Consider the following 14,977-nt stretch of genomic DNA (forward strand, 5'->3'; position numbering starts at 1 on the left):
TTTCATTCTCTGATCTAAATATTCGTTGAATTTGTGTTTGGGGACGATAGTCGTGGTCATTTTGTCGTTAAGCTATGTCTGGGTCTATAATTATCTTTGTATACTTTAGCCCGTCACTGATCGAAACCAGCGATGTATTTTTCTTCCTCTAACCTCCCCCAGTCTGGTGTCCGACTCGCGTGGACAAAGGATTTTATTGCCGTGTATTCGATGAATTATTTTCGTTTTCCAACAATATTTCAGCTATATCTTTTTGAAACAATATACGAATGTATTCATGCGCTCCTGTTATAATTGGAATGACAGTTTTGGGTATTTATAATAAAAAAATATTATTGCTTTTCGCTAAATTAATTAATTAAATACTTTGGCAAAATATTTCAGAAGTTTCCTTTGGGGACAATATACTAATGAATTCAGGCGCTCCTGATATAATTGGAATGGCAATTATAAGACCTTTAACTCGAGAGATATTATTTCTTTTAACTTTCCCGGTTAATTTAAACTTTTTCCGATTAATTAAATACTTTGCCAAAACATTTCAGAAATTTTCCTTTGGGGACAATATACTAGTAATTCACGCGCTTCTATAATAATTTTCAAATGAATTCTATCCCTTAAGGATTTACCAACAGTATAAGAGGGGAAAACCAGGTCAACTCATCAACCGTAAATGGCTGCTTCACCGTGGCACACAGATTCCGACTCGGCGGTCACCACTAACGGAGCCTGAACTTAGCGTATAGCTAATTAGTAGCAATAGATCTCGTGGAACGCTCAATCACGCACATTAATTTGGAGAGTTTCAGGTTTAATACCCTTGCTCCTATTTCAAGCTTAGATTTATCACTGATGCTCCTAGTTGAAAAATGTTTCAACTAGTCCCAGATTACTAATGCGACTTGAATCCCAATACGCCAAGTTTAGATTTCTCACTGATGCTCCTAGAGGGGTGCCATTTCCACTAGTCCCAGATTACTAATACGATTTGAACAGATCACATTACATTTCAAATACATTTGAGTTTCAAGTTTAATACCATTACTCCTAGTTCAAGCTTAGATTTATCACCGATACTCCTAGTTGAAGAATAATTCAACTAGTTCCAGATTACTAATACGACTTGATTTTATACTTCGCAAATATCTTTACACAATGCCTTAGATTCTAAACAATTCCACATAAATTTAGCAACAATTCACTCACCTCAGTACTTCTGATCATTGAATTTAGATATTGGCTATAATACAATATGCAGATTTTGATTAAACCGGCTCTGCTTACCTTAATATTTTCGAGCTCTTTGATCAGTTTCCTGGGTGAGTTGAATCGCCGACGTCTCCCTCGAGCGGGTCACCTCTCCTTCTTGAATCTTTCTCCCTCTCGTCTCCTGTCCGATGAATTTTCTATTGGGCCGAATTCAAATATGTTTTGACCATCCTCTGCTTACCAAGTCTGTTAATAATTCGTTTTACTTGAGACAGGAGACCAAGTGGAGACATAGGACGAGGTGGATAATTTTATAATAAGGCAGGTTTATTCAAGTGTAAAAATATTATGCAAAGCGTGCAGCACGGCTCTTTCTATCTGATCCGTATGGGGTCGTCAGGAAAAAGAGAGAGTTTCCAGAATTGTTCAGTACTATACAGACAACAAGCAAAGTAGGTAGATCTGCGAGTCCGGCCTTCCGATTGGTCGATCTGGGTCTTGGGTAGTCCTGATCAGGCCTGGTGTCCACGTTCCATTGGTTCCTGAGAGTTCTTTGTCCTGAGGTCCAACCATGGGTTGGGTGTGTCTGTGGTTATTATGGGGGAGGGGAATTATGTGTGTCTATAGTTGGTGTCTTAAGTCCAGCATATGTCCAAGAGAAATGAGGAGTATGTGTGTTTTTGTATAATATATGGCTTATGTTGAAGTGTAGTTATTGCTAGTTTCCAGTCTCTATTTCAATTTCTTACACTGGCTACAATGGCAAACTATGATTTATACCTGAAATATGCACGTTTTTCTAACAAAACCTATCCTATACCATAAATATGTTATCAGACTGTCATCTGATGAGGTTTTTCCTTGGTTAGTGGCTATCAATATCTTAGTTTAGCCGAATTGGTGATAGCTACTGATGTTGAGAGAAAATGGTGGACAAGAAAAATGGTGATTTTTGCTAACGTGTTTAGCTAATAGATTTACATATTGTGTCTTCCCTGTAAAACATTTTAAAAATCTGAAATGGTGGCTTTATTCACAGGATCTGTATCTTTCATTAGGTGTCTTGGACTTGTGATTTAATTATATTTAGATGCTACTATTTAATTGTGACGCTATGCTAGCGATGCTAATCAGTGTGTGGGGGGGGGGGGGGGTGATCCCGGATCCGGGTTTCTGAGGCAGTAAAAGTTAAAGACCGGCGGAGGTGTTTTACATTGTCACAGACCCAACCTATAAGAAGCTTTTGATTGGACCCCACATCAACGACGTCAATGTGGTTGTGCACACGATTACAGTGGAGGAGTTGCCTGTTGAGGGTTGTATTGCGCAAAGTGAAGCCATTCATGGCCTTCACAAGAAGCAAGAGTTACCTTCCAGCACCAGTGGCAGAGGAAATGAGACCCCGAGCCCTACTAATTGCCTACTGGAGGGTGTAGTGGGCAAACTGATATGGAAGATGCTATTTCAGGGCCTTGACATCCCTGAGGTACCCATGAACGACAGCTGCTCGGGGAACTTTAAGCTACAGTATGAACTGGTTGCGAAGCTTTGTCCTCTGATGGTAAGGACAATCATGGCTACAACCATAGCCAATCAACCACCTACTATTCAAGAAGCAGTGATGTCTTCCGAGAACATCCATGTAAAAGAGCTGTGTGAGGCATGTATCAAACCTCTCAAAGAGAACCATGTACCCGATGACTGAGACAAACATCATGTTCAGAGGGGTTTTGAGTGAAATTGAATCCTGTATGATTGAGACCTCCGACAAGGACTCTCCCAGTCTGCATTCCACACCAGAGGTGGTTGTAGACCTGATCACCAAGCTGCTTCATGGGTATGAGCTTCACTCAGAGGACCTTGTATCACCTGTGTCATCCCCAAACACCACTCTCTCTGATGTGGCAATGGACATGGTGGTTCCTGTCCTTCGGGACATGTCCGATTCCCCAGACGTTACCTCAACATTGGAAATGACCAAGGATCTCAAGACGCCGTACTCCTGCCCCTCAAGTGCAAGTATTGTAAGTGCCCTCTGCAGAGAGCTGGAGGAGCATATGGGCTCTCCTGATGCTCTGAGGCAAGCTTTGAGCCGCGGCAGCGGGGAGATGACAACAGCCATTGCGAGTGCAGTCACCAGGGAAGTCAACCGTCTGGGTTCAAACGTATCCAAAGTCTCTGTTCGGCCGCTCTCCTCGGACATCTGCCTAAGGACAGACCAGGACACGGTCATGGTTAAGAGCCGATGTGGCTCGGCTTAGGTGAAGGCATCCCAAACGGTGTATATTATTGTTCACGTAGAGGCGGTGATGGATATCATTGTCCGGCTGCTGTCTCTAATTGTTCCTCGAACCCAGGATAAACTGGCCAGCTGGACCTTAGTTGAGGATGTGACCAACAAGCTGTCCAGTGCTCTGTGGGTGAGGGTGACTAACAGGTGGAGGGAAGCAAATGTCTGCCTGAAGGAAACAGACATCTTTCAGTTGGTGCTGTCTGTGCATAGAAAGTTGATGCAATGCTATGGCACAGAGGAAGCCCTACAGAAGATACTGTGCCACAAGGCACCCAAGCTGCACAAGGACATTGTCTGTCTTGTCACGAACGGAATTATGGATGCACCATCCAAACTTCAAGGCACCAAATATCTGGAATCTACACTCAACTTGAAAGAATTGACAGCATTGTTTAATGAAATGACAACCCGTCAATCTTTGAATAAGAAAGCTGAGCAGAGCAGCATCAAGACTGAGATTGAACAGCCGGAGTGGTCCATGGTGGAACAAGTGACATCCGGTTCCACCAGCTTCATTAGGGAGCTTATATTAGAAGAAGTCCTGATGAAGCTTGTCAAGAAGATATGCCGTATGCCAAAAAAGGACCAACAAGCGTCAGCCTTGGGAAGGTCAAGTATTTGAAACACTCCTTGAAAATTGACGATTTATTTGAGGATCAGGAGATGCTTTCCATTGTCTCTGACATTGTTTCCCACAAGCTACTGGCCATCTTGAAACCCTCAGTGCCCAACTCATATGACCGCGAGACCTCAGAGTTGAAGACTCATGCAGTGATGATGTGGAGGATGCGGAATCTGAGGGGGTGTATTATGCCACTGGCAGAAAGGTAAGACAAGCTCAGTGTAACGGCTTTCTTCCTGGGATGAAGGAGAGGACCAAAATGCAGCGCAGTTAGTGTTCAACATGTTTAATTAAACAATAAACGATAAACATTAACAAATAACAAAATAACAAACGTGAAAGCCGAGACAGTCCTATCTGGTGCAGAACACAAACACAGAGACAGGAAACAACCACCCACAATCCCCAACACAAAACAAGCCACCTATATATGATTCTCAATCAGGGACAACGATTGACAGCTGTCTCTGATTGAGAACCATATTAGGCTGAACACAGAAACAGACGAACTAGACACACAACGTAGAATTCCCACCCAGCTCACGTCCTGACCAACACTAAACAAGCAAAACACATAAGAACTCTGGTGCTTTTTAAAATCGGCACCAGTAAGTATAGTTGTATAATTATAGGAATATGTAAAGGAAGTGAAATTGAAGTTTAATTGTGCATCCTTGAATTCTGACCACAGTCCAACATGAGCGTTGTCCTTGCAGACACTACAGACCAGCCAGAGATGTACATTGCGGTGGATTCTCCACCTATGAGTGAGTATTCCTGGGGGGAAATGTTTGAATGGGACAATTATATATGAAGAAGTATAAAGAAGTAATAAATGATTGTTTTATCAGACAATTGTCCATCTGAAATTCTTACATATTTTCATCTTCTTGTCAGATAAATTATCCAAGACGAGGAAAGGCATCCGGGGCTTCTTCTGGGGAGTCCAGAAGGCCTGGAAACGCTTGGTCACCTGCAAGTCCTCTGGGTCCTCTGATGGGTAGCCTGGATGACGTGCAGCCCATGTCAGTTGCTTTTGCCAGGCTACATCTGAGGAGGACCCCACAACCGGCCTCAATACAACATTTTTTATTTTTGTTGTTCATTTCTGTTTTCATTTTGAGTCCCCTAATGCTGCAATATTTGAACCAGGCTGTCAGTGGACTAGTTTACCATTAGTTTATACTCCTTAACCTTTCTGAACCACCCATCCCGGTACCGGGATAATTGTCATCAGCAACGCTGAATAGCATAGCGCCACAGTCAAATAATATTACAAAAAATATTTATAATCATGCAATCACAAGTGAATTATACCATAACACAGCTTAGCTTGTGGTTAATCCACCTATGGTGTCAGATTTTGAAAATATATTTTAGAGGGAAAGAAATCCAAGCTTTTGTGAGTGTAGTTATCAATGCTACATCAGCTAACCCCAAATTAGCATAGTCACGAAAGTGTGAAAAACAATCAAATTCATCGCTTACCTTAGATAATCTTCAGACGTTTCCACTCACAAAACTCCCAGTTACACAACAAATCTTCTTTTTGTTCGATAAATATTACTTTTATCACAAAAAAACGCCATTTGGGTTGTGTGTCATGATGAAAAAAACGATAGCCTCATTCCGGTCCTGAAAGGAAGACGAAAATTTCCAAACGTATCAGATTAAAAAATATTACAAAAAATATTTATAATCATGCAATCACAAGTGAAATAAACCAAAACACAGTTTAGCTTGTTGTTAATCCACCTATCGTGTCAGATTTTGAAAATATATTTTACAGTGAAAGAAATCCAAGCTTTTGTGAGTGTAGCTTTCTATGCTATAACAGTTTAGCCTTATATTAGCTTGGTTAGCATGGTCACGAAAGTAAGAAAAGCAATCAAATTAATCGCTTACCTTTGATAATCTCCTGGTGGTTCCACTCACGAGACTCCCAGTTACACAACAAATGTTATTTTTGTTCGATAAATTTACTTTTATCACAAAACACTGCCATTTGGTTTGCGCAATATTTTGCGGAAACAAAAGCCTTGTTCCGTTCGACAAATCCCCAAAAGTATCCGAAATGGTCATAGAAACATTCCAAATGTTTTTTATAATCAAACCTCAGGTTGTCTTTAACAAACATAATCGATAATATTTAAACCGGAGCATAACCTATTCAATAAGAGAGAAAAAGAAAATGGAGAGCCCCTCTCTCGCGCGCAGGAAATATTCGGAGGACACCTGACCTGTTTTGAAACATCTCGCTCATTTTTCAAAATGAAAGCCTGAAACTATGTCTAAAGCCTGGTCACAGCCTGAGGAAGCCATTGGAAAAAGAATATGGTTGATACCCCTTTAAATGGAGGTTAGACAGGCCAGAAAACAAAGTTTAAAAAATATATATATATCACTTCCGGGTTACTTTTTTCTCACGATTTCGCTTGCAGAATAAATATTATTTTTCTCACAGACAACATTTTGACAGTTTTGGAAACCTTGGAGTGTTTTCTATCCTAATCTTTAAATTATATGCATATTCTACGATCTGGGCCAGAGAAAATGTACGTTTACTTTGGGTACGTATTTTGAAGAAAAAAAAACAATTCTGACCCCTAGCGCTAATTAAGGAAGATCCACTATAGGCCACTCAACACCAAAATTCCATCTGGGTCTTTTGATGCCTTAATAGCTCCAACTCCTGTAACTAGGAATGTGAGCTTCTAAATGTCATTCAGACATCTACAGCTTTTCCTGTGATTAGGAAGATAAGCTAAGAAGCCCAACCAAATGACTAGATTTGCTGTACATCAGATGCCCTCTCCCTATTGTAATCATTGATCCACGTCCATTGCAGCCTTGACATTTGATGTAGATATATAGCCTAAATTAAAGAATTACAAGGAGGGTAGGCCGACAGCAGCTTCTACTCTTACGATTAGGAAATGGACGTGTAAGAAAAACTTTTATGCTCATATATGCTTGAAGCCAAGATAGGCCTTTATATCTATGCATTAGCTTTTAGTAACAAAAGGCATAGCAAATGAACTTATATTACTAGTGTGTTTGCAGTATGTTGCACAACCTGCTTCTGGCATGCCATACTAATGTTTCCACATACAGCCAAGAAAACAGGAACTGGGTCAACCGCAGAGGTCTAAGGGACTTCATCTTGTGATGACATATCTGCTGATGGCTGGAAGACACACACACACACACACACCACCCACGCACATTCACACTCAAACACAGAGAACCACACACACCGCATTAATACCTAATAGAGCTTCTAGGGATCCTAAGCTTATGAACATTGTGCACCCGCGGCAGTTGGGAAATTCAAAACAGACATTAAGCAAGGGACATTCTTCAACAACAATGGTGGACCAATAAGCATGGACTACGCCCGGACCAGAGCCAACCAGAGGACCAGGACTTCAAAGAATCAACCTACTTTCTGTATTGTATATAATCTGTAATCAACCTGTTTTAGGGGCTCTCTTCTTTTAGCTCACTCGGAGTTCTTAGACGGAGCCCGCATGCGCAGTACCAAATATATTTACTCTGAATAAACTGCTGATTGTTAAACTTTAACTCCTCGTCTGAGTCGATCCTTGACCGACTCGCTCACCTGTGCACCTCACCTTTTATCAACAGACGTGGATCAATGATTACAATAGGGAGAGGGCACCTTTTGGGCTTTGAGGAACTATGTATTTTATTTTTCAATCACTTACATCCTTTTTAATTGTTGTTTTAATAAACCATTTGTATTGCAGATTTTGATTAATATTGTATCTTTCATAATTGTTCATTTTAATTTAGGTATTCATTTGATGACATGGGACTAAAGCGTAGTTTATACCCTACATACGTACACAAGAAATAACTACAAGCAGCTACACAAAAAACACTCTCCACAAGAACGCAGGAACTGTAACGGCTTTCTTCTGTGGACGAAGGATCGGACCAAAGCCCAGCGTGGTTAGTGTTCATCATTTTTAATAAAGAACATAAACGTGAACACTACAAAATACAAAACGTGAAAAAAACGAAACAGTTCTGTCTGGTGCAGACACACGGAGACATGAAGACAACCACCCACAAAAACCCAACACAAAACAGGCTACCTAAATATGGTTCCCAATCAGAGACAATGACTAACACCTGCCTCTGATTGAGAACCATATCAGGCCAAACATAGAAACGGAAAACTAGACACACAACACAAATACCCACTCAGCTCACGTCCTGACCAACACTAAAACAAAGAAAACACAAAAGAACTATGGTCAGAACGTGACAGGAACAGCATTTTGTGAAGCGTTCTTGTGTTGCACACGAAGGGTATGAACTAGGCTTAGTCATTTTATGACTTCTATAAGGGTATATAATGGTATCCATAGTGCAGTATTAAGATTTTCATTTTGGAGCTTTATATTATAGTAGAAATAATGTAAATGAGTAAAAGTTAATTGATGTATGTCAAATTGATGGCGATATTTGCTTGCTCAACAAAAGCTATATTGGTGTTAGACAGTCTGAAGTTGCATGACATTCACGTATTTATTTAATTGGCATGGCCCTGAAAGAGGTAGAAAAGGCCTCAAGATGGCGACAAATATATTCTTTCAGAAAATCGAATCGAATCAATGTATTTATCACATGCGCTGAGTAGAACAGGTGAAATGCGTACTTACATCTTCCTCTAACTCTGCCTTGGCAGAGAAGGGCTTGATGAATCATATACAGTATATTGAATTCAGAGTTTCTAGAGTGAAATACAACATTGCTGTCTGCCAAATTAGTTAGCAGTATTAAAGCAGTGTAATATACACTGAGTGTACAAAACATGAGTGCTCTTCCCATGACATAGCTAGAGTGAAATACAACATTGCTGTCTGCCAAATTAATTAGCAGTATTAAAGCAGTGTAATATACACTGAGTGTACAAAACATGAGTGCTCTTCCCATGACATAGATGGACCAGGTGAATCCAGGTGAAAGCTATGATCCCTTATTGATGTCACAGTGTAGATGAAGAGGAGGAGACAGGATAGTGAAGGATTTTTAAGCCTTGAGACTATGGAGACATGGATTGTGTATGTGTGCCATTCAGAGGGTGAATGGGCAAGACAAAGTATTGAAGTGCCTTTGAACGGGGTATGGTAGTAGGTGCCAGGCACACCGATTTGAGTTTGTCAAGAACTGCAACGCTGCTGGGTTTTTGACGCTCAACAGTGTCCCGTGTGTATCAAGAATGGTCCACCAACCAAAGGACATCCAGCCAACTTGACACAACTGTGGGAAGCATTGGAGTCAACATGGACCAGCATCCCAGTGGAATGCTTTTGAGACTTTATAGAGTCCCTGCCCCGACGAATTGAGTCTGATCTGAGGGGGAAAAAGGGTGCAACTAAATATTATGAAGGTGTTCCTGATGTTTTGTGCACTCAGTGTATATACTTCAGGTTGTATATATTTGAAGTTACAGGAGCATGTGAGTCTTACAGCCAGCTGCCATATTCTTGCATGTATTCTGCATCCGGAACCGTGAAGCCTGGCACGTGAGTTTAGTATGATGTGATATTTATGCACCACATGTTTATGTGACTACTCTATGTTTGCCTAACTTGGGTAGACAAAGAAAGTCTTACTTTCAGAAGAGGACTTAGACATATTGAAAAAGAGGACTTTATCATGGCCCATTCATCCTAGCAGGGAAGCCCCTCTCTCAGAGGCTGAGGCGAAGAGGAGCAGTCGTGAGCCCACTCCATGTGAGTGGCTTTACTGTAACCTCAGGCACAGTGGAACGGGGAAAGTCATCCGTATAAGTGTGTTGAGGAGATCCAGACTGCATTTCAAATGGCACCCTATTCACTATACAATGCATTACTTTTGACCAGGGCCCATAGGGGTCTAGTCAAAAGTAGTGCACTGTATAGAGTGCCATTTGGGATGCATTTCAGACTCAGCTTTAATAAGGGGATTAGGTCTGCTAGCCAGTGTTCCGTCTCTCCCTCTCTCTCCCTAAACTTGATCTCCACTATAAAAAGCAGCACATTTCTTTTAGACTAACATTTCGTTTTCAACAGTGGAGATTTGTATAAACATTAGTCTCTCTCCGACATTTGCAACATTGTTTCAAATATTCAAATTCGATCTCCAACTGTCCCATAGTAATGAACGTGTAGGGGTCTGGAGTCGGGACGAGAAAGAGAGATGCCAGGCAGCGTTTCTCAGCCAGTCTAAATCATGAATCAGCTGGCATAACTCTTATGGATTTATACAAAGAAATGTCAATTGAAAAAAGTTAAAACTAAACGAAGGGCAGCTAGTTTGCAGTCTTTCCAGCTCCAGTTTGAAGTTATTGTGTTAGCTGTGTTGTTGGCTAGCTCCTCTGAACAATAGTGTCCTAACGAGAACACATTTTTTATGCAGGGTGAAATCGTACCTGATTAGCTCATTGTTATTGATGTATTCTTGAAGCCGGTGTTTGGAGGATATTGTCACGCCTGCTCCCACTCCCCCTCCACGCCAGGCTACCCGTCTGTACATGCACCTGTCACCATCACTACGCGCAGCAGCGCTCATTGGACTCACATGGACTCCTTCACGTGGTTGATTGCCCCTGTATATCTCTGTTCCTCGTGGTGTTCCCTGTGTACGCATTACTTGGTGTTGTGTGTTCCTGTCCAGACGCTGTTCCTGTTCTGTTTAATGTCTTTCAGTTATTAAACCTTCACTCCCTCTACCTGTATTGGCTCTTCGTCTCAGGCCTAGAAACACCCGTGCCAATATATCCTCCAAACACCAGCTTCTCCGGCATTATCACTTAAATATCCACAGCCCTTGGAGGCTGGAAAGTCCCACCTAAAATTGAATTTGATCATCAGAGGGCCCGTCACTGCTTGCTTCAAACAAAGCACGACGCTGGAAATCTGTCCGCATCCACGGAAACTAGTCCCATCGTTCTATGATGAACACAGGTTGTTTTATATCAAATTCAGAGAGAGCGGGAGAGCGACTACTGCTCTGCCAGTTCCTTGTTGGTTTGGCTGTACACTGAGTGTACAAAACATTAGGAACACCTTCCTAATATTCCATTGCACCCTTTTGCCCTCAGAACACCCTTGTCGAGGCATGGACTCTACAAGGTGTCAAAAGCGTCCCATAGGGATACTGGCCCATGTTGATTCCAATGCTTCCCGCAGTTGTGTCAAGTTGACTGGATGTGCTTTGGGTGGTGGACCATTCTTGATACACACAGGAAACTGTTGGCACCTACTACCATACCTCGTTCAAAGGCAATTCAATCTTAAATCTTTTGTCTTGCCCATTCACCCTCTGAACGGCACACATACACAATCCATGTGTAAGGTGTGTAATGTAAGGTTTGAAGCAAGTTTTCTGCAATTCTACATATTTTGCTATGGGACAGTAAGAACTTTTTATAACAAATGTCATGCAATTATACTCAGTATGCCATGGGGCACAGATAATAAAAAATGTGCAGTTGTACAGCTCATTTCCTTCAATTTGACCCATTTTGCCATGGGGAGGATAGAAATGTTTGCAGATTTAAAGCAAATTTCCTGCAATTCTATACATTTTGTAATGACTTATGTCATGTTAACAAGATATCTATCTGAGTGTGAATGACTAACAAAATAAATGGGTGCCCTCTGGAGGTCAGGGCCCCTGGGCACGGCATTTGGCCATAATTATTCGTAGTTTAGATAGCCGGCTAAACTACACTACATTACCAAAAGTATGTGGACACCTGCTCGTCGAACATCTCATTCCAAAATCATGGGCATTAATATTGAGTTGGTACCCCCTTTGCTGCTATAACACTAGATGTTGGAACATTGCTGCAGGGACTTGCTTACGTTCAGCCACAAGAGCATTAGTGAGGTCGGGCACTGATGTTGGGCGATTAGGCCTGGCTCGCTGTCGGCGTACCAATTCATCCCAAAGGGTTTTGATGGGGTTGAGGTCAGGGTTCTGTTCAGGTGAGTCAAGTTCTTCCACACCGATCTTGACAAACCATTTCTGTATGGACCTCGCTTTGTGCATGGGGGAATTGTCATTCTGAAACAGGACAGGGCCTTCCCCACACTGTTGCCACAAAGTTAAAAGCACAGAATCGTCTAGAACAGCATTGTATGCTGTAGTGTTAAGATTTCCTTTCACTGGAACTAAGGGGCCCAGCCCGAGCCATGGAAAACAGCCCCAGACCATTATTCCTCCTCTAACAAACTTTGCAGTTGGCAGCATGCATTGGGGCAGGTAGCATTCTCCTGGCATTCGCCAAACCCAGAATCGTCTGTCGTTCCAGATGGTGAGGCTTGATTCATCACTCCAGAGAAAGTGTTTCCACTGCGGCACCACTCTAGCCGACGCTTGGCATTGTGCATGGGGATTTAAGGCTTGTGTGCGGCTGCTCGGCCATGGAAACCCATTTCATGAGGCTCCCGACAAACAGTTCTTGTCCTGACGTTGCTCCCAGACGCAGTTTGGAATGCGGTAGTGAGTGTTGCAACCGAGGACAGACAATATTTACGCACTCGGCGGTCCCGTTCTGTGAGATTGTGTGGCCTACCACTTTGCGGTTGAGCCGTGGTTGCTCCTGGACATTTCCACTTCACAATAACAGCACTTACAGTTGACTAGGGCAGCTCTAGGGCAGCTCTAGCAGGGCTGAAATTTTACAAACGGACTTGTTGGAAAGGTGGCATTCTATAACGATGCCACGTTGAACGTCACTGAGCTCTTCAGTAAGGCCTATGGAAATTGCATGGCTGTGTGCTTGATTTTATATACCTGTCAGCAACGGGTGTGGCTGAAATAGCTGAATCCACTAATTTGAAGGGGTGTCCACATACTTCATGTATATGCACAACCACATTTTACTGAGTAAAATTTTTTGGGGGGTACGTTTATTTCTTTATTTTTGGTCGGGGGCCCTATGCAACTGCTTATGTCGCTTATGACTGGAACCGGCCCTGATGGTCAGTGTACAAAGCCACCTCTGTTCCTTTTGACATTCTATACCCTGAGTTGCTCAATATTGTAACGTTCGTCTAAGTCGTTCTCCTCCTCAGACGAGGAGGAGCAAGGATCGGACCAACATGCAGCGAGGTATGTAGACATAATGATTTAATTAAATTGACAAGACGAACACTGACACAAAATACACTTGAATAAGCTACAAAACAAGAAATGATGTGAACAAACCTGAACGAGATAACATAACGCACGAACAGGAACGAACACATACACGAACACAAACGAAACAGTCCCGTGTGGTGCGACATACACAGACACAGGAACAATCACCCACAAACAAACAGTGTGAACACCCTACCTTAATATGGTTCTCAATCAGAGGAAACGTCAAACACCTGCCCCTAATTGAGAACCATATCAGGCAACACATTGAACCCAACATAGAAACACATAACATAGAATGCCCACCCCAACTCACGCCCTGACCAACTAAACACATACAAAAACAACAGAAAACAGATCAGGGACGTGACAAATATCAAGTACGCCATTTAGCAGACGCTTTTATCCAAAGGTTGAAAAGAGGTTGAAGATTCCTTTTTCATTGTCTGTTGTCATGTTTTAACCAATGCTACATCACAAAGAGAGCAGTCTCCTTGCCAGACAAATGCATGTGTTGAATGCAGTATACTTAGAGATGTGACTGACACGTGTACGTCTCCCTATATGTATGTGTCATCGGTCAGGGTTACAAATACTGTACATGTATTCCCTGAGAACTGGTGGCTCTTTTCTCTCCCTCATCTGCCTCACAGCACCTAATGAGAGATAGAGGAGATTCAGCTATAGTCTGAACACACACTCCAGAGCCCAACTATGAGAATAATCAATATGTGAACCTATTACTCCACTAGAGCACAGTGGCTCTAAATTGCTTTCTGCTTCAGCGGGTAAGCATTAGAAAGCTGATATCTCCTTCATGTCTGGAAAGCATGAATAAACATGATTTAATGAAGGAAATTAATATTATGTAATATGACTCTAATGACCAGAAGGAATGTATTGAATTAAGCTGTCTATTGTATATAAGCGGACTAAAATTATACTATGGCATTATTCATTGTCGGGTAAAGTCAGTGATATGAGATATGGTATGTTTATTGAGGCAAGTAGAAAATGGGAAGAAAGGGGCTTAAAGTCAGACTTAAGAACATCCAACAGTTGTGCATCAGGCAAGTGCATTACCTAAGTCAGACTTAAGAACATCTAACAGTTGTGCATCAGGCAAGTGCATTACCTAAATCAAATCAAATCATAAGAGTCAGACTTTTATGTGGAAAGCCCACTGATTATCTTTCTTTGAAGTCATGTTATTATAATCTTTGAAGTTTATTATTCAAAAGTGATAGCATCATTGTTGACCGGACCTAAGGAGGATGGTAAAAGATCCATTTTGTCTACTCTGTGTGAAAATAAATCACCCTACAGCTTTTTCTTGTATATTCTTCTCAGTGCTGAGACTAAATAATCATAGGCCATAAGGCTGCCTGTTAATCCGTCATCTCTGTACTCTTTTCCTCAAATCATCATGGCAGGTCAATGACTTGTCTATCTCAAATCAAAAAGATTAATGGACCAGTGCTGCTGTAGGGGATCACACATAATTTGAGGCCCTTAGACTGAAATCAGACATAAAAAATGAACCGTGGTAAATATCTGAGTACTTCAGAATAATTAATCACTTGCCTTCTGATTAGATGTACCATTTAATGGGCACACTATCTGACAGACTCCCACAGCAGTGGGCTCTAAATGGTAATATAGTGTTACTAACTGTGTTACAGTAGTTT

The 14,977-nt window shown here is 41.7% G+C and overlaps 1 long non-coding RNA gene across 1 annotated transcript; it reads left to right on the top strand.

Moving 5' to 3' along the window:
- Positions 1 to 2,384: 2,384 nt before the first annotated feature.
- On the top strand, positions 2,385 to 7,709 carry LOC129819789 (uncharacterized). Its single transcript, XR_008754121.1, has 2 exons — positions 2,385 to 4,891; positions 5,022 to 7,709. It is a non-coding gene; the product is annotated as an uncharacterized LOC129819789 (long non-coding RNA).
- The last annotated feature ends 7,268 nt before the right edge of the window (positions 7,710 to 14,977 follow it).

Source organism: Salvelinus fontinalis, chromosome 22 (genome assembly GCF_029448725.1).
Source record: "Salvelinus fontinalis isolate EN_2023a chromosome 22, ASM2944872v1, whole genome shotgun sequence".
Lineage (NCBI taxonomy): Eukaryota > Metazoa > Chordata > Actinopteri > Salmoniformes > Salmonidae > Salvelinus > Salvelinus fontinalis.